At 40.2% G+C, this 23,696-nt stretch overlaps 1 protein-coding gene across 8 annotated transcripts in view; it reads right to left on the bottom strand.

Moving 5' to 3' along the window:
* ATXN1 (ataxin 1) overlaps positions 1-23,696 on the bottom strand; it is a 415,485-nt gene that overhangs the window by 302,828 nt on the left and 88,961 nt on the right. For all 8 annotated transcript variants that reach the window (XM_073224638.1, XM_073224631.1, XM_073224632.1 and 5 more), the window contains one exon: positions 9,078-9,201. The gene's annotated coding sequence lies outside the window, so the exon portion shown is untranslated. The remainder of the gene's footprint in view (positions 1-9,077; positions 9,202-23,696) is intronic.

Raw genomic sequence — 23,696 nt, 5'->3', positions numbered from 1 at the left:
AAAAATGGTTAAAGTGGCAAATTTTATGTTATATGTATTTACTACAACTTAAATTTATATATTTGGAGATCAAATAACATATCCTCTCAAAGCAGGGTGCCAGATTGCCGACCAGGCCCCAGGACAGAGTGCTGCGGACCCGCTGATTCTCCCAACTGGCAGTGCCAGGAGAGGGAAGGGGTGAGGCCACTGAGGATGCTCACCAGGAAATAGAGAACACCATGTCCATTCCTGCAAAGTGGGGAGAGCTGCAGATGAGCTAAGCCTCCGAAAACTGGCACCAGTGTAGGTGCCAAGTATTTATGAGTCCTGCTTTAAATGCATGAAGCAGATCTGATATTTTGGAGAATCCTACTTCAGATCAGTTTCATAGAGCAGATAACCACTCCAAAATCTGTCAAGTTAATAAATACAGATTTGGGTTGAATTCATGTAACATGCGCTTGTAGGTTTACCGGCCATGACCTTTCATAGTTGGAACTGAACTTCCCTTTTCATTAAATGTCATCCCAAATTCCAGGCACCATTTGGAAGCAAATGCTGCTCTCCCCGTTGCTAAGTGTTTTTCAGTGTAATAAATTTGGTTCACATCAGATGAAGTAGCCAAGTGCTCAGCTTAAATACCTAGGGTTCTCGCAGTGTCCTCACTCCCAAATGCCATCTTACTGTGAAGAGCAAGTTCACTCTGCATGCCCACCCCACACAAGACATCAGGCTCTTACAAAATAGCTCATTTGATGGGCTCCTGGAAATGGCTACCTGCCAGCAATGTCATTTATAGAAGGATGCTGGTCCCGAGGAAGCTGGAAATAATTTCCTTCTCATCAACCTCTCCAAAGCAGATCAGTTCTGTGTGGCTCCCACGTCTCTGAAAGCAACAGACAGCTAGCAAAAGGTGTTTAAAGCAGTGGAACAAACAACCCTAGTGGAGACTGAAAGTCAGAAGTGGTTCAGTAGAGGCAGGAGGTGATGAAGAGGACAGGCTAGGGGTCAGAGATTCCAGGATTTGAATCCCAACTTTATTCCTGTATGTGTGATACTCTTCAGCACCGACAACCTTGGTTGGCCCTTCTAACATAATTTGAATGTAAAAGCCACTCCGTATATTTAAGGGTTTTTTTGTGTGAGAATCAGATGAGATGAAACTTGCATCAGCACAAAAGAATTTATTAACTGTTCTTAGATTTATTAGTTTCCACTTTAAAAGGGAAAATATATAAGTCTCTCTCAGGTTTTGTTGAGGAAGCTTTTAAAATAGACTCCACCAGTATTTATGGGGTGTCCACTGTACTGAAGATCCAGTGCTACTCCTATGGGGACACACCGGTGTCTAAGATGTGTCTTTAATTTAGGGGAACTTAAGAGTCTCACAGACCAGGTAAGTAAATCACTGTTAAGACTGATCATGGCCCTCTCCCATTCCAAAACCTTCAGTGGCTCCTCACCATCTCAGAAAACATTCCAACCCTTAGCATGGGATTCATTCAATTGTTTTCATCTGTAGAGGGGGGCACTGTGTTGCAGGGAATTGCTATCAGCTAATTTATGTAAAGCATCAATCACAGAATCTGGTGTAAAGTAGCTAGGCAATTAATAGTTCACGCTAATTATTATCCTCATCCTTATTATTGAATTAACCTCTCGCCTCCCAATCTCTCACTATTCCAGCTCACATACCTTGCACACGGAAACCAGTCCACGCTATTCCTCCAGCACACGCTGCCCTTTCCCGTCTCACCTCTGTTCACTCACCCTCCTGTCTGGAATGCTCTGCTCCCATTTCTGCCGTTTGGGATCCCAGCCATACTTCCAAGCCTGGCTCCAAATGCCTCCTTCACATCCTCACCACTCCCTAACAAGACCAAACACCTCCCTCCTTTGTGTTCTCACAACATTTCCACACCTTCCTAAGGTCACCCACAGTTCCCCTTCCCTAACTGAGAATAAATTCATAAATTCAGTTTGAAGGCAGACACCAAGAATAAAAGCTGGAAAATTTTTACTACAAACTGAGTACTGTCTGACTGAACACACGCAAGCACCCTGCTAGTGACAGCCAGCATTTTTGGAAAGCTGTATGTGCATTAAATTAGTAGTTTTTACAACTCTGATAAGTGGCTGCTTTATGTCTCCTGCACAGGTGGATTTTACACTGAGACCCAAAGAGGGTATGCAACTTGCTCAACATTAAGCAGCAGATTTGTGTTCACACCTAGGAAGTTTGCCTGGAAAACCTATGCTCTTACACACCCCCTTCTATTTCCCAACAGCATGATTGCAGGTTATCAGGTACCACTAAGACAACTGATGATGATCACAGTATTCTGCTCTGTATTTAGATACTTAAAGTTTCATGGTGAGTTTTCGTCACCTTTATAGGCTTCCTAACTGAGACACCTGTTGCTCAGACACTTCTGCTGTGCTAACCAGCACTGGACAACTCAAAGAAAGAATATGGTCCCAACACACCACACGGCCCCATATCCCTGGTCTGCAGAGGGCAGCTCCAGAGAAGTGCCTACTGCATCGGCAAACACCTGAAGCTGTGAGGAAAACTGCAGCAGTCTCTTGCCTTCTTGAGTTTTCTCACAAGGCATTTAGGATGCTTTCGAGTACTGGCTTTCACAAATGAGCAATTCAACTGCCGGCACCTCCTGGTAAATGAACTGCAGCAGTAACTGGAAAAGGATGCAGCCCCTGGCTACACACCAAAGAGTAACTGAAGGGGAGCTGAGAGTCTGCATTCATTCACCTGAATCACAGTAAATCTCTTGGCAGATCTTTGAAACAGCCAAATTGTCAGGCTTTTAAAGAAAGACAATGCTCAGAACAGAAAAATAAGAAATGCAGCAAATGTTTTTCACTATGCAAAACAAAGACTGACTGACACCAAATGCTGAAAAGTGACATGGTATTTCATATTTCCAAGTCAGCAGTCAATCAATACATCTTGCTGACTGACCACTTTCTTAATCGGTTATTAACTAACAGTGGCCCAACTTTCACCACAACCTTATAGGCAAGAAAACTGAACGTTGGGTGAGGATAACAGGCCAAAAGAAGTACCAAATATCAAATTAAAATTCTCTATTCCAACTTACTGACTCTAATATATGTTACATGTATAGTATATATCATAAAAGAATGTATAATATTAAACAATCTTCCCTTGATATCAAAATACTGTTTAAAAAGATGTGTAACATACCTCAGACTTTGATCTCCATAAATTCCCATTCTGAATTCCTTGCTCCCAAGTACAAATGATGATTTTTTAGTGGCATTTTTAACATGTGATATTAAAGACATCCTACTCCTCCTTTCCTTTGGAAAGGAACTTTTGAGGATGCCAAATTAATTTTGGAGATGACTTTTCATTTTATTTAAGCCAAGATTTTCTTCTCCTTTGCTATTTTAACCAAATAGAATTCTTAGAAATGAAAAAATAGTAACAAGTATATTCCTAGAGTAGAATAGCCTTTCAGAATGGAAAATGTTACATGCATCTTTTAATGTTATCTAAGTCTTGGCTTTTTAAAATCCCCTGATAAAGAAAATATCACTTATTTGTATTATGTTGCCAGCACTGGATGTGTCATTTTTTTGGATTTCTGATTTGACTGATATGATTTTCCATGACATAAAACAGTTAAAAAAGCAATTTCTAATAACATTAAAAATAGGACAATGAGATGCTATAGTGATTCTACCTGTTAGAACAAACACCAAAGATTCACTCTACTAGCTTAGTGACAAGGGTCTGAAGCTGCATCCAGCTACTTTGGCGAAAACTTGATTTAACCAAAAGTAAGCATCTACTTTCTGTTATTTTTACAACATAGTAATTAGCACTGAGCTTAAATCTGAAATGGTTAAGTCTAACCTGAGGGATTACTTATATATTTCTAAATGAGTTCTTTCCTTCTTTCTTATCTTCCAAATATTTATTATGCTATATTATGTACAGGAATGGGCTTAAGGATTGGTATACACAGTTGAAAATAAACCAACCTCCACCCTCATGAGCCATCCACAGGAATGGTACTAACCCAGGAATAGGGGATCTTTGCATTCGGCTGCATGAATGAGGAGTTGACTGAGTAGAGAAACTGAATTTCATACAGAAAAACCAGCATGAAGAAAGGCATGGTTATGCACATATATACTATGTTTAGAAAGGAGTGTTGTGTGGACAGATGGGAGGGATGGAGATGAGATTTAAACGGTAAACTGATAATCAATCCCTCAGGGTCTTGTATGTCACACAGAATGTCATGTGAGACTGAAGCTCACATTTTATCTTGGAGGAAAGGTAAAAAAATCCTTTAAAATTTTCCTTTCACTTCATCATCTTCAGTCATTACCATGGAAAATACCAAAGGAGTATTATTTTTAAAGAAAGAAGTGCCCATCACTCTAATACTATAAACATTCTCATTTTGCTTTACTTACATCTAGTCTTTGTTGACAAACATACATTTTCATCATTATTTTGTAATCAATGTACATATACTACATTTTGAAGCATGAATTTTGCACTTAACATTGCATTAGAAATACTTTTCCATGCTTCTGCATGCCATCAAGGGTTTTCAGAATGGGGAGAATTTAATCGGTTCTTTCCTTTAGGAAGATAATTCTCAAAATAGTAGGATGACTGGCATTCAGGAAGGGAAGACTTAGGCAAGAACACTCTCTTAGAAGTGGCTGGAGTAGTCAGGTAAGCGATGCTACAGCCTGGAACAGAACGAGGGAGAAGGGCTGGAGAAGTGTGGGTAGACAGTAAAATATTCACGAGGCAACTACAGCATGTGGTCACTGGATGAAGTACAGGTAGAGGGGGTGGTGCCCGGTATTAATGATGGGTGGCTGGTGATCATGTGTCTCTAACCAAGGAACCCAGAAAGGGAGCCCAGACAGTGACAGGTGTAGGTTTAGACTCAAGTGCAAAGCACCTGTATAACATCCAGTGGGAGCCATCTGGGAAGAAGCTGGAGCCAATAATCTTACACTCTGAAGATAAAGAGAGAGTAATGCTCATCATTAGAGCACAGTTGGTAACAGTGCCATGATGTGATGGTGCCTCCAGGGAGAACACGTACAGGAAGGAGCTGGTGAGTGGCTTTCAGGTCTCACTCCAGCAGTGTGCAAATGGGGCAGTTTAACTCTAATTTCTTTAGATGTACAGCAAAGCTCTCAAGTTGTCACCAAGGAAGGGGACCTTCCAAGTAAATCAACATCTGTTTTGATAATGCCCACTCTAAGACAATTCACTGCATTTCCTGAGCTGGTGCGGTTTTACTCACAGTTATACCAAACCACACAGCTGCTCTGCAGAATGATGCAATTATCAACCCATGGTAACATCAGCAAGAAGAGCAAGTTACAACACATTTCACAGAAGGCATGCTTGCTACTGCTTTACGGAACATCAGCTTAGACACATGTGGGGTATCTAACTCCTCTGAGCTTGAAAGCATTTAAAGAGCTTTCCAGTGATGGTCTTCAGGGAGAGAACTAGAAGGCCTCTTTCCTTCCTTACATCTGCCTGCAAAACCAGTGCTGATGATGTAGGTGGCCATTTGGAAATCCTGCAGTTCTCAAGAATGCCTCGTGGTAAACAATCCAAGTGACAGAGCTTCTAACTAGACAAAGGCTCTTTTTGACCAGTTGTTCTCATTCCCAACCACAGATAGTTACTTGTAAGGAAATATTCCAGGCGCCCCAAAAGACCTCCAAAACAGCAGGCTGGCTAGCATCCCCTGAAATCTCATGCTTTGTAATTTCTTTCATTTTGTCCATAGCTACTTCTTCACCTTAAACCCTTCCAGAAAGGCTCAAGACACTCAGACCAACAACTAGACATTTTTCTTCCATTGCTGAGAGCCCATGCCCCTGCCTCACAAAAGCAGCCCTCCCTACACCCACCCGGCTGGAGGGAGCCTGCAGAGGAAACACAGTCAGATTGCTACGAGCATGCATGAAAAAGCCTCCTTCACCCTTAACATTGCTTTGGGAACCTGTGCTGTTTTCCCTTCTCTTAGCTGAGACCATGAGAAAAAGCCCATTCCCAACCCACTCTATTTCACCTTTCTGCTTTCCAAACCTCCTGTAGCCAAAATGAGGTGGAGACCTAAGGGGGGCACTTTCCTGTCACCGTGCGTCAATGTGCCTCTTAACACAAACTTAATTCAGAATTGGTTCAACTTCTATTAAGTCAAACTGGGGCTAAGCAAGTATAAAAAGAAGTTGCGGGAAAGGCAGAATGCGTTCAGCAGTGGCTATCCTAAGAGCTCCCACACTTCCTGATGACACAGCTGCTCTTTGAAGGATGGTGGGGCTTCTGTGAGTTGCTCCATTGGGTATCTGACCTGCTCTAGCTGTCAGCTCTTCCCCCAGGGCTGGGCCAGCAGCAGGAGGCTCAGGAGTTGCACAGGAAACACCACCTCTCTGAAACCTCTCCTGGATCACCCCAGGGTGGGCTGGCCTTGCTGAAGGAGGGAGAGGAGGGAAGGAGGGGGCTAAGTGTTGCCACTATAGTGTGTTTACATCAGATTCAAATCCTGACGCTGCTGCTGCACTGTGTGTGTCCACTGCAGCTGAATTTTACCCCTATCAGCAGTGGGACTGCTCTCTGCCCCCAGATCTGACAGCCTTTGAGCCCTGACAGCTGAAAGACAGGCCACTCAAAAGAAACCACCAAGGGCAGCAGGTGTGGCTTTGCGAGCCAAGGATAAAGCTGCTAGGTCACCACAGCCCTGTCCCCACCCACAGATCTTTCTCCTGTCCTGTCGCTCTGGGCCAGCTCCCAGCAGCTGATGTTCCTGCTATTCTGACTCAGGCAGGGGCAGTCAGTCAGTGGCTGAAGAGGAGAAGACACAAAACGTTTCCAAAGTGGCCACTGACCTAGAGGCACACTGTACACATTTGGACAAAACCAGAGGGGTTCCTGAGGGTTTGGGGCATATGCTGACTCCACATCCCAAAGAGTCCAGGCAATAGAAAGAGTAAATGCAGCCATCGTGGTTTGATGCCTCTTCGATCAACAGGCAACTATTTCCTGGGCACCTACAGTGTGCTCAGACCTAGACCCTAGGCTGCGGGAGAGGAGGCAAAGAGGACGAAGAAGAAGGAGACTCACGCAGTTGTTCGCAAACCTCAGTGGGCGGTGAGTTTCCTGAGCTCAGCATCCCCAGAAGTTCTGACTCATCGGAGTCTGGTGTTGCTGAATCTGCAACTGTCCTAGAAGTCCCAGAATACATGCGTCCCAAAAGTCCTTGGGCTAGACCACCTTTGGGAAGCACGGGGCTATGATCTGATTCTTGCCCTCAAGCAGTTTGCAACCCAGATGGGGTGACAGCCAACACTCACAAAGCAATACATAGCCAGAGATTCTTTGTGACACGGGCTCTAGGCATTATAGGAGCTTGTAAAAGAAAGCTCTGTCAGTGAAGTCCTGCACATCGTGAGCCAGGCAGGGTTTGGATTGGAAGAACATCCCCATGCAGTTGTCTTAATCAAACCTCCAGATTCAGGTGACAAGGGGGCCACAGCATTAAATGAAGGTGAGGACATGAGCCAGAAGGCTGCTACCAAACAGGTAACAGGGCTTCATCTGTTGACTGCAGGCAGAAGACTGTCACCAGGAAATCACAATACTGGCATTTCCAGATAACACTATGCATTTTCATTCTGCCGCATTCATGTGGTTTCCTGCACTTCATAATTTAACATCTGTAAGAAAAAAACTGCTGTTAAGAAACCCAAATAATGCACCATTCTGAGGCAGACAGCCAGCTGCTGACAAGAGTGACATCTGAGCATCATTTTAAGTGTCATTCACAGCTCTGCTTCAGAAAAGGGATGTTCAGTAAGAAATAAAAAGAATAAATTCTGTTCAACATACAACAAAGTTTGGGGCCCCATGGGGTTAAAGGATCGGCAGATCACCGGCAACACAGTGACGGCACAGCAGAAGGAAGCAGGTAGATCCCCAACAGAAAAATAAAGGACAATAATTCAAAAGATGCCTATCCCCTGTAATCAAATATTATGTTCATATGACCTGCGGCACCTTTTCCTTAATGCTGCCAGGGAATAAATTATTAACCTAGACACTGCGAGGCCTGTGTGACCAAAGGGCTGGTTCATAGGATTGGTGCCCAGAGGGAGGAGACCTCCACGTGCCCCCTTTCTCCACACTGGCTGGTCCCAGGAGCCCCCCTGCAAATGAGGACTTGCCAAGGGACCCAATATACTCAGCTGAGCAAGAATCAAAGGGTACAGCTATTTAATTAATCTCACTAGAGTGAACTGTGGAATTCTAAATTTATAAGAGACCTTGGAGATCCCTGAAGCACATACTCATCTTTTTACTGGTGACTTATTCTAAGAGGATGAGTAAATTGTCCGAGGTCACCAGGACAGAAATTGGGCAGAACTGAACCTCCATCTGAGAACACTATTTCCAAGAAATACAATGAACAAGGCTGATAAAACTTCCTTGAAGTCCACATTATTTTGATGGATAGTTTTGGAATTTATTTGTAGTTTGGAGGTTTAATTCCACCCCCAAACCAAGACTGACTGTCATGCTTAGTTAAAAGGTACTCAAGAAACCTTTGCTGAATAGGACTTGTAAACTCCCAATGTCTCCCACCTTGCCCATCCCAATACTTTACGACACGGTAACAGACTTGATGTCAGGTTGAACCTACTGTCCCCTGTATGATTAATCCCTTCTTTTTTCCACTAAAATGGAGAACCTGGAAGATATGGTTTGTTTGCAGTTTGTGGTTTTAGTTGTTTATTTGTGCATTTTTCTTTTTGGTCTTTTCCAACTACATAATGCACTCTACTCAGATCCTACTATTCTGCAAATTTAAGAAACAAACACACCAAGTTAGTTTAGCTGCTCTCTTGGCTCTCCATCACTAGAACAACATTTTCTCAAACATCCTGTTGCTTGGGCTGTAGAGAAACAACCATGCAATTGAATAAGATGTCCTGGGACACCAAATAAATGATGATTGATGAAATTCGAAGCTAATCAATGCCAAGTCCTCTGGATGACTTACCCGATCCCTTTGTGTTGCAAGACCATGCATGCAGGCTGAAGTCCACTCTTTCTCTCTTGCTCATGGCCTGTAGCACACTACTTTTGAGGCCACAAAATAAACTCTTTCATTGTGTTCCAGTATGCTGCAGCAAAGCGAAACAAAACACCAAGTCAGAATGAAAATGCCACTTCAAGCAGTTAGTTGATATTCAGGGGGAAATCCCTGGCCTTTCTCAGATGTATATTTTATAACCTCAAACAAGCATGTTAATTACCAGAATGAAGCTATCACACGACGGATCTACATATTGTGCCCTAAAATGTTGGAGGTGGGGAGGGGAGGAGGAAGAGTGAAAGAAAACAAAGCTCTTATGGATCTTGAAAATTATGATCCAGACCAGGAATGTACATGCAAAATTTCCATCTCACTAACTGAAGTAAGTAAATGGAGAGGATCCATTATGTTTACATATCTAAAGATAACTGATGTGCAGTAACCGAGGGGAGGAGGTGGAGAAAGTATTGTTTCAAATTAAAATGCATCTGATTCTGCCCCTGAAAGACTCAGATTGGTTGATCTAATATTAATATTTTTAAGTAATGGGCTGTTAGAGTGGAACAAGAAACATCAAGCATAAGAGAGAGGAAATTTTCCATTTTGTACTACAAATAGGTAATTGATGGGTTTTCATTCTGACTCTTGTTAAATCTTGATAAATACCTTCTCCACCCAAGTTGGAAAGCAGCATTTACTTTACACACAGAATGTGAAATGAATGGTTAAAATATGCATGCCTCTTCCCCTACTCAGAGCAGCTGACAAAGCCTACACATTCAAGCCGTGTTTGACAAGGTTGCCCTAAAAAGATCTCTTCTGCCTTGTGAGTTTATCGCACTCGCTTGTCAGTGTTCTAGCTTCTTCTGCGGCTCTAGTCAAATCCGTCCCACTGTGGGTTTTTTTGACAATGGCCATTTGAGAGCATGGAAACGGTCTTCAAAAGATGTCTGCATCTTTTTTTAGCCTCTTATGAGCACCTCCTCATCTATTTTGAAAGCCCATTGGAAAGTCATCACTCAGTTCTCTAGCCAGGGTGACCACATCCTACTTGTAACGCTAAATTCTCTATGAATCTCCAAAGGTCCTGAGGCAATTGTCAAAGGTCTGATCACCAGATGACCCAGTTGTAAAAGAAAGGATATGCTTTTATGCCTCCCTAGTGAAGGACCAATTCCTTGAAAGCTTTCTGAAGCTATTACTTTTCAGAAGACTCAGCATTTTTTAAAAGAACTTTTTGGGGGTTGCGTACGTCTATGGTTAAATTCATGGAGGCACTTAAAACTTTTGAGGAGGAAGAGAAAACTGTTCTTGGTTAATGTTTAAGCAAGTAAGTTGAACTTAAGGCCATTATATTTTCAGTGTAGCTGAAAGAGTGGCTGCCTGAAAATGACAGTCTTCTTTATTTTCCTGATGCTATCAATACACCAAAAGTGGGGTAGCAACACTTTTATTAGTTTCTGAGACATTTTCATGAAATGTAACTTGACTCTCACTCAAATGTGTAACAGTAACATATTGATACACATCAACAAAAGCCAGGAAGTTCAGAGCACTACAAACTGTCTTTAGTATACCGTTTTGGTTAAAAAAAAAAAAAAAGAATTTGGAAAGAGGAGAACTTAAGCAGGCCCACTGTGAGTTATTAGGCTGATACCAATCCTCTTTTACTAAAAATAAATCACTGCCTTTCTCTTATTTGTTACCAGCTTCATATTTTGGTATTTTTAGAACTGGAAGCATCTTTGTTATTGAGTTCAATGATTCTCAGCCAACGAAGCTCCTGGCCAAGAGAGGTTGACAGACCTCTTAAAGTCACACAGCAAGTTAACTGGAGTCTTTACTAGAGTCCGGGTATATCATGCATGCCCACCGACTCCCAGTGTCCGTAACATCACTGAACGGAGTGCATTGTGGTGTCGGTTGGAACAGCTGACCAGACGCACACCACCCTCTCATTGTACTTTCTGTCTGTGTTGCTTCTGCCCTAAAGAAAGAAACTCATTTCGGATTATATTTTTGTCACCAAGCGGAGCAAAATTATCTGGGAAGGACATAGTGGCTTTGTTATTAGCTCAGGATTCCTCGCTGGGTACCAAAGCCAGGTATCCTGAGGAGCCAGGCTTATGCTATTTGTGGAGGAGAAAAAAAAAAATAAGGACTCATCTAAGTGACAAGATTTTTCCATTCTTATCTCTGTAAATAAGAAGGAGTTGGAAGTGATTCATTCTGTCATTTATAACTGACACCCCATTAGGCATAGTGCAACAAGAATGAGACAATTCTTATGAAAAGAAAACCACTGAAAATTCTACACACCTCCTTTTAAGCAATGGCAATATACTTCCCTCCTTTGCAGCCTTTTTGGCAGTGCTGCTAATAACCAACCAACCTGAGCTGGTGTGGGTTTAATCTCCTTTGCCTATCCGTTCTTGTTTGCCAGTTGAAGTTATAAATAGAGGTAAGACCAGAAGTCCAGAAAGCAGAAAAGACCACAAGGGGCTGAGAGAATTCCCAGATATGTCTGCACGCCAAAAGTTAGCTATATACACAAGGATTTCACTCCAAAGGCCATCCTCACAGGGTTTTAAAACTGAATAAGTATCTTTGTGATAATCTTTGAAGCAGTTACATATAAAAGCAACAAAGTATAGCACAGAGACACAGTCAGAAACAGTGGTCTAAAAGTCATGCATGAGATTTTGTTTTTGTAGTCTTAGTTTTACAGATAACTGGATTTTTAAATTTTAGTCTCAATCTCTTAAGGAAAATGAGTGCCTTGTCTATCAAATAAAGGGACATAAGCAGATCGTCTCCATAATTAATTCCAATTATAATTCAAGTTGTTCTTATATGTATTTATGCCATATCAAATAAAATCTCTGAAAAATACAATTGTATCTTGTATAATCTATCAGTTACATCTTTATTCTAGAATTCAAAAACTAGACACATTGCATAGGAAGAAATAGGTCCACAGTGGAATATCACCTGAGTAGAATGGGTGTTCTATTCAATAAAGAGTGCTGGGAAAATCAGCTCTTGATTTGGAAAGAGAGCGCTATCTTACATGATTCAGAAAATAAGTTTTAATAAATAATTAAACACACATATACATATGTGTTTACACAAACATATATATAATAGTGCCATATATATATACAGTGTATCACAGAAAAATAATTTTAATATTATGAAGGGCCTTGTAGGCCATTGTAAAGACTTTGGCTTTTTGCTCTAAGTCAAATGGGAAGACACTAGAGAACTTTGAAGGGAACAATATAATATGCCTCAAGTTTTAAGAGATCATTCTGTTGTGTGAAGAACAGGCCATGGGGGAGACAAGGTTGAAAACTGAGAACCTGGTCAGGCTACTGCAAAATTTCAGGTGACACCCAGTGGGGACTAAGGTGGTGACACTGGGGGAGGAGGTGGCAAGAACAGGTGAGATTCTGGATGTATATTGAAGGTTAAGTTGACAAGTAGTGTAAGAGAAAGCCATAGTTAAAGATGGATCCCTCCAAGTTTTTGACGGGATCACCTCCAAGAATGGAGTTGCCATTCACCAAGATGGAAAAGACTGGGAAAGCAGCAGGTGTCCGGGAGCTCCATTTTTCCATGTTAAATTTCAGATGCCTATTAGACATCTTAGGGAAAGATTAAGGAGTCAGCTGGATATGTAAGTTTGGAATTCACAGCCCAGTGGATTGAAGATAAAAGTTAAAGTACGAGTTACAGTCTTAGGCAACTGCTAGGATGCTCCCTCGAGATCTCACCTCTTCGGGTTTGTGCCCTTGTACGGTCCCTCCCCAGACCGTAGACTGGACCTAGTGATTCTTTTCTAGCAAACAGAGTGTGAAGGTGATGAGACATCATTTCCAAGACTGGGTAACAAAAAGGTGGGCACTCCCTTGCATTCTCTTGCAGATTACTCACTCTGAGGGGGCACCTGCCAGACTGTGAGGCAGCCCCGTGAAGGGGCCCATGTGGCCTGCTCGCATCTACGTGAGTGAGCTGGGAAGCAGGTTTCACATCACCCTTCAGATGAGACTGCAGTCCGGGCTAACAGCTTCACCGCAACCACAGGGAAGGCCTTGAGCCAGAGACCCCACACCATTTATAAATCTTCCTGTTAACAAAAGGCAACTGTGTTTTATAAAGGCTTATGATGATGCATCACCTACTCTCAAAACTAAGGCAACAAAGATTTGTTATTTTAAGCCACCAAGTTTTGGGGTAATTTGTGACATATCAAATAGCTTAAAGAGTTAGGATGTGCAAGGCACTGTTCTGAGAATTTTACATGATTTTTTATATTTGGAGAAACTGAGTCAGAAGAAAGTTATATCACTTGCCCACACATGTGGTGGGGGTGGGCCCCAGACCGCAGGGCTCAGACTCTGAATGACTGCACGATAAGGTCCCTCTAGAATAACCTTTTCTTTCACTTCAGATGGGCATACTTTAAATTTGACTTTTCCACTGCAGAAGGTGCTAACATCACAGAATTTACATAGACAATGACCCGCGTGCATCTCCCCCCCAACTTCTCAACCTGCCACAGAGCTTTCTCATTCTTCTATTTTTTACTTACATCTATGTATTTTTCTCAAATATACTACAATCTTAAACTCAACTGTCCAAGAAGATGGAAAAGTGGCCTCTTGCTTTTTGAAGAGTAACCTCAGTATGTTTCTTCAGTTTCAGTCTGGTTAATCTGGTAGGTTTAACTTTGAGAGAACTTCCAGCACAGGTTGCAAATGCTCTCATATACATTCCTATAGACTGAATATCCTTTTGCACATTTAAAGAGTTCTCCCTAAAACTCCTCAGCGGTGAGAAACACCAACATACTAAGAGCCACAGAGTTCTCTTTGAATTTTTAAATAATGAAAGAAAATCAATTTTCAGTTGGCAATAGAAAGTCACTAAGGGTTCAAACAGTAAGAAGTTTTTAAGTAGGAAATAGCAAGACCAAAACATAAAAACAAAAGCTTTTGACTACTTAAGATACAATGACTATTGTCCCTTTAATTATTGTAACAAATTAGGACTTTTTTATTCTCTCCCTGACAGACATGTGAAATACAGAAAGCGAAAGTTCTCTCTGTGCTTCTGCCTCAGTGCAGACTCAGAAGGGCCCTGCAGTCAGAAAGGAATTATCACTGGTTACTGTATCACTCTTATTTTTTAGGAGGGGAATGCCCATCAAGAGGCAGCCAGGAACATGTTCTTCATCCCTCCTGCGAAATACTTTTCTTTTGTTTTAACTGTTAGGATTATGCTCACAACCCACCGTAACAAAAGAACTGGAAAGAAAGACTCATAAAAAATCTTACAACAAAACTCACAGCCATTTATAAATCTTCCTGTTAACAAAAGGCAACTGTGTTTTATAAAGGCTTATGATGATGCATCACCAAAGGTATTTTTTGCCATTTAAAAATACCAAACAGTAGTAATAGCTCTGCAGCTAGGCTGCCAGCATTTAACCTGCAATTTGGAAAATTTGTGTGAGGATGAGATGACTTTGTCTTATGACACAAGGAGCCTATTAATTAACACACGAAACTGTCTAAAACCGAGCTTTACAAACATGTAAGTTTGGAAATGTAAGCAGAAGCAGCTTTGAAGATTATAAGCAAAATCGGATAATGTGGTAAAGTATGTTTGGTTTTCTTTTTACAGTCAGTCAATCAGATTAGCTGGTAAACTTGCACGGAACTCTTCTAAGTAAAGTATGGGTTTAAAGGAAATCCATACCTGATAAGCCTTGTCCTTTATTTTTGAAACGTGAGGAGCAGGTAGCATATATCATACATTAGCCAGTGTGTTGTATGTTATATTCCAGTGTGGAACATTATGTTATGCTAAAAATAAAAAGAGGAGATGGAAAAAAACTTGGGAAACACTTGAAAGACTTTGGTGTGTTGATATGTATTGTAAATCTCTAAGAGAGGAGAAAGCATGCATCTTGGTCCAAAATATATTTGACCACAGAACACTTTTTCCAGAAGAAATAAGCAACCAGTAGATATACATTGACTGGAATGCACCCTAGTGAACAATACACTATTAGGCTAGTGGTTCTCAAACTTTTTGATCTCAAGGTCCCTTTACACTCCTTAAAGGTACTAAGGACCCCAAAGAGCTTTCAATGACATAGATTATATTTAAGCATATTTTTTGTATTAGAAATTAAGACAGAATATTAAAATATATATTTGGTACAAAGAATAACATACCTGTTGCATGTTACATAAAATACCTCTATGAAAATATAACTATATTTTTCAAAACATAAAACTTAGTGAGAAGAGGGACACTGACTTAAATTTTTGCAAATCTCTTTAATGTCTGGTTTAATAGAAAACAGTTAAATTCTCAAATGTGCCTCTGAATCCATTTGCTGCGTTTGTTGTTTGGTCGAAGTGTCGGGAGAAAGCCTGGCCTTCGTTTTCAGGTAATTGTGGAAACTCTTCTTTAAGTTACACCAAAATTTGACAAGTGGAAGTTTCATAAAGGATAGGGGCAATGTGGAATCTGAAACATCAATGAACTCTGTGTAGTCTTTTATATTAAACTTCGCTAGTTTATCTTGCACTCTGAATGGATCTTTCACTATGCATGATTTTCTAACACCAGGCACTAATCACCTGGAAAATAACCTTAGTTCACCAAGTTGTACAAATCTTCCAAATGTCTATAAATTTTATTATACACCCTCATACACAATGTAGCTTCTGAAAAACTCCGCTCTACACTGTGAGAAGTGGGAATGAAACAGTAAATAACGTCTTGGTACTACTATAACATCAGGCTGGACCTTGAGACCCCCCCTTCCTACCCAAAAAGTTCTTGGGGGTTCTCAGAGTGAGAACTGCTGACTGAGCCAACCTTCCAAGCTCTCCAAATCCTCCCAGAAGTAAAGCACAGAATGCAGTTTCTTTCTTGTCCGAGCTTCTGCAAGGTTAAGCAGCTTCTGCAGTCTCTAGGAGCCACTGGGTTCAACTGAACAGGGGCTGGCAGGCCTGTGACAGTAACCATAAAGGGACAGTAGCAAAGGGTGAGCTGTTCAGAAAAAACATTTGTGTACTTGAATTCTACCAGGTAAGACACTCTATGAAAAGTGTACATTTTAGACTTCTTTAGCAAATGCTTTCTTCCGACCAGGGTTTAATAATCTAGTAAGGATTTGTTTTAACTGAATGACAATAAACTTTTTAAGTACTCTGAAAGAGATTCAGAAAGCTCTCTTTCATAAAATCAGTTAATGAAGTAAAATATGTAATCATAACCATTAACTATTTATTAAGAACTAAAAACACTGGTTATCTTTGGGTGTTAATGTCCACATGCAATAATAACAGTATTTGAGGGTTAGGTGTTCAAATTACATTATCTCCTTTTACCCTTACAACCATCCTAGGTAGTGGACACTATCCTATTCTTTATAGGATTTCATTTCATTTTATTATCCTATTTTTAATAAATGAAGAAATGGAGGTAGATAGGGCCAAATGATGTATTCAAGGGGCTAACTAAGTGACAAATTCAGGACTCCAACTTCTAGCTCTCTGACTTCAAAAATTCTCTCTTAACTCCTCACTATGCAGCCTTATTTCCAACTAACAGTTTACTGAGCTTGGCAGTAATCCAGATTCTAACTCCTAGCAGTTACTCCAAAAATCATGAAACATCCTCTTCTCTGTTTCAGAGTGTTCCTCGATGAACCAGTGTGGAGCTCACCCTATGATATGTGCAGTGCAGGGAGATGCTTTCGTCTCCCAAAGCAGATTGGTTGCCCCGTGGAAAAAGAAGTCTCACTCAAAAGCCATGTATGCTGGATGCTGTGAAGTCCAGTTTTTTGGTTCTTGTGTATTTGCAAACGACATCCTTAAACAAGGATGGAGACCTAGCAGATGTTTCATAAACAAAACTCAATGTGTTCTCAGCCCATATTCCCTCTTCATTCCTCTGAAATCACAGTTTATGGAACAAGGACAGTGAACGTGCCTGTCATCTCTTGGCACCCCACTAAGGCAAGGAGGTGGGTTTCAAAACTTCAAACCCCACTAAGGCAAGGAGGTGGGTTTCAAAAACTTCAAACTCACAGCTCTCGGACCAGACACACCTCTACCCGTCATTTTTGCCACCAAGATGGCTTTCCTCCGGCTAACCCAGAATCATAAAAACATGCTGCATACCTTTCTAGATTAATCTTAATCATTTTCCAATGCCCAGCTCAAGACATCTGACCCTGCCCAGCTTTCCCTTTCCTCAAGTGCCTCTGGCAGGGACCCCCACCAACGTGGACTTTCATGTGTACACACCCTGACAGGGAGTGATGTCGTTTCATGTGTGTGAGTCCCACCTTTCACAGCTATTAGTAGATGGTGAGCGCTCTCAAGACAGTCTGGAGAACCTTTCCCAGCTCTTCCCATGGTGCCGAACACAGACTATCATGCTTGCTCCCATTTTTCTTGATTGGGTGGAAACTAAAGAATACAGATGTATTTTTATGTTAATTTGATTTTTAAACACCTTTCCCTGCAGTTGTAAGATTAAACCAAAATTAGCAGTCTAATTCAACCACCAGTTTTAGATATTTTTCAAGAGAATAGTAAAGTATAATCCCAGAGAAGCTTCATGTTAGTTTATTTGTGACATTCTTAGAGGGAATGAGGTCCATCCTAATACGAACTGATTTTAGAAGAAAGCAGGATAGTATACTAACTCTAGGCAAAAAAAAAAAAAAAAAAAAAAAATGATAGATTTTGGGTACACCCAGATCATGAATTGCTCCTCCTAAATGCTCAGATATTCTTAATGACATTTATTACCTGCAGCCCCATGCCCAATTGGAAGTGTTCTGTACTTCTGCTTTCAGTTCTGCTTTCAGTGTGAATGCCACAAAATGCTGTTAGTGAATATTAGCAGGTCTGTGGACCACAGGCTACAGAAGAATCCAGCCTATTCTCTTAGTATAATTACTCTTTGAAAAGCTGTGTTACATACTTGGTATAAATGGTACAACCAAGTGTCCTGATAATAACAACCTTCTATACTGTGTCAGACTCAGGAGGCACTTTATTCTCCTTTGAACTCCCCTTTCTCTGACACAAATCAAATAAACTGGAGGCATGTGTATTTCCAAGTGACATGGTTAAAAGCAGACCTGTTTTCTGTTGCTGTTTGTTTTTTATCATGCCAAGTTTCTGCTCAGAAGTGGAGAAATGAAAGCATTATAATGGTTCATACCTGATTACTGTGACAGACTATCTAACTTAAATACTGGATTCTCATTTGCAAGCTCCATCACTGGATTTACAGAACCATGTAAATTTTGGCTCCTCTGGAACTTAACAGCTAGAGCTTAACCTTCTTTATCATTCTTGGTGGAAATTTTCACAACCACAAAGGTGGGGGAAAGGGTGTGTCACATACTTACTTCTTAGTCATATTTCCTGATGTTCCCATTTTAGTGTATTTAAAATATTTGCTTATGGCAACACTGAAGTCATTATAGTTTATGAAGCCCTGTGCTCTTTTTGTATCTTGGCAGACCCCCTCGGCATGCACTGTTACTACTCAGTGAAGGGTCGGTGCTCTCGGGTGGTGAACACAAACTTCTGCCATTGCTCTCTAGATCTGAAGACAGTAATTTGAGGAGGGCAGGATTTTTTAAACTGCCTTGCACACTTTACAATAGCTCAGCTCTGGACTAACACTTCCCTTTGGCCTCCCTCCACATTCACACTGGTGACTTCCACAGCCCCTGTTCTCATCCCTGAGCACCCAACACCCTGGACCACCCAGGCAAAGTGCCAGTAGCAAAGACGGCCAGTCAAGCAGGGGAAGGCTACCCAGTCATCAGGGAGGCCACGAAGCAGTGCTGGTGCTGAGAGGGACTCTGAAGCCCCATGTTTTTATGGATTCACTAGTTCCTAGTACTCTGACATCACTGAGTTGCCCAAACCGAAAACACCAACATCAGCACCTCTGCCTTGCCCCTGGGAGCTGGTTCCAAACCCTATCAAATCCACTTCTAGGCTATGCGCCTCGAATCCTTCCTCCCCTGTCCACCCCACTCCCCTCCACCCAGCACTGCTGCCTCCCTGGCTCCCCCCCTCCTGCCCTCTGTCTCCACGGTCCACCAAGTAGCTCTTAGATTGCTGCCAAAGCTGGCTGCAGAAAACAGATCTGATGACTGTATCCCCAACCAGAAAACCATGGATAACGACAGTGGGCACTTTAGTTAACACTGATGAGGGTGAATGAGAAAAATGCCTTAGTAAATCACGCCACGTGATCTCTATTGCTCTGACTGTAGTTGTGAATGGGCAATTACGAAGGTATCTGGAGGAAATAGATGTGGACCACATTTCATTCACAGATTTCTTTCTGGGTTTGCTTGGCTCATCTGTATTTTGGGTGAGTTTTTTTTTTTTTTAAAGAAACTCAATTTGACTTTTAATCATTAAAAATAATCCTAGAGGCAGGTCCTGTTAACGCATTGCCAAGCCACATTGATGCATTTCATCACCACTTGAAAGACCACATATTAAAAAATCAGACTACTAGAAATCAGACCAAAGAAAATGAAATTATTTGGGCTATTTTTTAAAGCAGTTACTAAAGCAGAAACAAATGTTATTTTTAACCTCTGGCTCACTGTAAACTGACAAGATATGAATATGAATTTTACCAAGTAATGTGTAACAACTGCTTCTGTTCACCACAGCCACATGCCAACACACAGTTTTATATTTCATTTGGATGTCACATGTGAAACACATCATCGAAATTACAGACGACTCTTACTCCGGCACATTTTTCATATCGTGACATGATTAATGGAAAAAATGCATACGTAGTAAATGGCTATTCCTACACTTGGTTTTACAAAAGTTGTCACAAAATTCTAAATTTATAAATGAGTAGGCAACACTATCTAAAATGTTGTAAAATGATGCCATAATTGTCTAAATATTAGTCAAGTCATCAACACACTTACTGAATATGTGCTTTGGAAAGAAATTCTGCAAGGCACTTGTCTGGAGTAAAAAAAGTATGACCTTGAGAAATTTATGCTCCATCCAGGAAGAAGCATGTACACAAATGGTGCAACCTCTTTGCAATAAATCAAGAGAATGAGGGAAGAGCTATGGACTTCAGAGGAAGAAACTATCTTATGCAGAAGGGAGTATCAGGGACGCTTCCACTGAGAAGGTGGGCTTTACAGATCAGATGGATGGGAATTCTGAAATCTTAAGTTTCTATTCCTCAAATGAAAGTCTCAGGAAAACCTCAAACTAAATCTGTTTTGAGAGTTAGTATTTATTGAGCAACTATTATGTGTTAAGAAATTCATTAATGTTATCTCTAAGCTTCCAAACAAACCTGTAATGATAACCTCGTTGTAAGTGAGTAAAAAAGGGCTGAGAGAGTCATCGGCTCTTGCTAAACATCAATAAGGCCAAAACATATTCGTACCAACACAACAGTTAGTCAGACACAGTAGATGACAAGCCTTACCCAGAACAATCAAGGGTCAAAATCATTACATATTTTGAATACAAATAAGGATTTGGATATATCCCCAAATGTAACTGAAATGACAAAAATATCCAGAATTGAATGTACTTAATATACTTTTTTATTCTGTCCTCCAACATCAGTATTATGCAGTGGTTTCATTTTACACCAAATTATTAAAATGTGTATTTATTTTAAAACAGTTATTCACATTTTGTTTCACCAAGTGAGAGCTAAGAACATTTTCTGTTAATGTGTCAAAAGACAGCCCCTAAGTCCCACCTGTGACTCACTCAATTGGGCTCTTAAGGCCCAGGAATCTGAGTTTTCAACAAGGCTCTCCTTATCCACCTGGGTTCTAACTGCAACCTTCCAGCTTTCAAAGCTCCTTGTCTGCAGTGTCCTCTCCCATCTGCTTCCCTCTTGTTCTCTCTTCTTGTAATGTGTCTTGGCCAAATTAAACATTTACTTTCCGGCATCCTTCAAGTGTTTTCTGTGTCACACTCCATTAACCAAAAGAAAAACTGCTTCTAAAACACTGAAACCTATGCTGAACAGAGGATTATAGCAGTTCCCTCTTATCTGCAAGGGATACATTCCAAGCCCCCCAGGGAGACGCCTGAAACCACAGATAATACCAAACCCGATACACAGTTTTTTCCTATACATACATACATACCCTATGATAAAATTTGTTTTTTCTATTGAATTATAATTAACATACAGTATTATATTAGTTTCAAGTGGATAAGACAGTGATTCAATATTTTTATACATCACAAAATACTTACCACAATAGACCTAGTTACCATGTGTCACCACAGAAAGTATGTACAATATTACTGACTACATCCCCTATGCTGTACACTACATGCCCATGACTTATTTACATTATAACTAAAAGTCCATGCCTCTTAATCACCTTCACCTGTTTCATCTGCCCCCCACCACCCCTCTCTGGCTCTCATCTTTTCATCATTGAGTATGATGTTACCTATGGATATGTCATATATGGCCTTTATTACATTGACATTCCCTCTCTATCCACTTGGTTGAGAGTTTTTAAACTGATGCATAATTCTGTCATATGTTTTTCCTGCATCTACTAAGATATCACTTCATATTTACCCTTCATTTTGTTAACATGGTTTATCATGTTGACTGATTTGCCAATGTTAAACCATCCTTGCATCTCTGGAATGATTCCACTTGGCCGTGGTATATGATCCTTTTAATGTGTTTTTTAATTCAATTTGCTAAATTTTATTGAGGATTTTTGCATCTATGTGCATCAGGAATACAGGCCTGCAGTTTTCTTTTTTTGTTATCAGGGTAATGCTGACCTCATAAAATGAGTTTGAAGTGTTCCTTTCTCTTCGATTTTTAGACTAATTTGAGGATAGGTATTAACTCTTCTTGAAACATTTGGTAGAATTCACCTGTGAAGACATTAAAACCTGGATTTTTGTTTGTTGGGAAACAGATTCAATTTCATTACTAGTAATTTGTTCAGATTTTCTATTTCTTCATGATCAGTCATAAGAGAGTGTTTGTTTCTAGGAGTTCAGCCACTTCTCCCAGTTTGTCTAATTTGTTGGCATGTAATTGTTGACAGTATTCTCTTACAACCCTTTTTCTGTGGTATTAGTTACAATTTCTCCTCTTTCATTTCTGATTTTATTCATTTTTTTTCTTTTTACTGAGTCTCACTGAAGGCTTTGTCTTTTCAAAGAACCAGTTCTTAGTTTCATTGATCTTTTATATTTTTTTCTTTTAGTCTCTCTTTGATTTCTTTCTGTTCAAATCTTTATTATTTACTTGTTTCTACAAACCTTGGTCTTTCTTCTTCTTTTTCTAGTTCCTTTAAATATAAAATTAGACAGTTTATTTGATGTTTTTCTTGTTTCTTGAGGTAGGCCTGTATCAGTACGAGCTTCCTTCTTAGTCCTGAATTTGTGGCATCCCAAAGATTTTGGAATGTTGTGCTTTCATTTTCATTTGTTTCAAGGTATTTTTTGACATTTTCTCTGATTTATTCATTGACCCCCATTTATTTAATAGCATGTTATTTTGTCTATATGTGTTTGTGTTTTTTTCCCATTTTCTTCTTATAATTGATTTCTAGTTTGATATTGTTGTGGTTGGAAAAGATGCTTGGTATGATTTCAATATTCTTAAATTTACTGAGGCTTGTTTTGTGGTCTATCACATGGTTTATCCTGGAGAATGTTCCATGTGCACTTGAGAAGAATGTGCATTCTGCTATTTTTGGATAGAATGTATCTATCTATTAAGTCCATCTGGTCTAATGCGTCATTTACAGCCAATGGTTCCTTAGTGACTTTCTGTCTAAATGATCTATCTATTGAGGTAAGTGGGGTATCAAAGTGCCTTACTGTTATTATATTGCTATTTCTTCCTTTATTTCTGTTACTGTTTGTTTTATATATTTAGTGCTCCTCCGTTGGCTACATAAATATTTACTGATTGACCTTTTTGCCATTACGTGATGCCTTTGCCTTTTGTAAGTCTTTGTTTTCAAGCCTATTTTGTCTAAGGTATTGCTACCTCAGTTTTCATTTCCATCTGCATGCTATATCTTTTTCCATCCTTCACTTTCAGTCTGTGAGTGTCTATGGATTTGAAGTGAGTCTCTTATAGGCATCATATACAAGGGTCTTATTTTTATCCTTTCAGCCACCCTATGTCTTTTGATTGGAAAATTTAGTTCATTTACAGTTAAAGTAGTTATCGACAGTATGTACTTAATGCCATTTTGTTAACTGTTTTCTGGCTGTTTTTGTAGTTCTTTGTTCTTTCTTCTTCTTTTCCCTCTTCCCTGGTTTGTTTTCTTTAGGGTTATGTTTAGAGTCTTTTCTCTTTCACTTCTGTGTATTTACCATGTTTTCTTTGTGGTTACTGTGATGTTTACATATAACACCTTATGTATACAACAGCCTCTTTTAAGTTAATATTAACTTAATTTTGAACACATTCCAAAGCTTTATATTTCTACTCCCACTAACCATGTTTTATATTTTTAAT

This window comes from Manis javanica, chromosome 16, assembly GCF_040802235.1.
Source record: "Manis javanica isolate MJ-LG chromosome 16, MJ_LKY, whole genome shotgun sequence".
In the NCBI taxonomy this organism is placed as follows: domain Eukaryota; kingdom Metazoa; phylum Chordata; class Mammalia; order Pholidota; family Manidae; genus Manis; species Manis javanica.
This window is presented reverse-complemented; position numbering and strand designations above follow the sequence as displayed.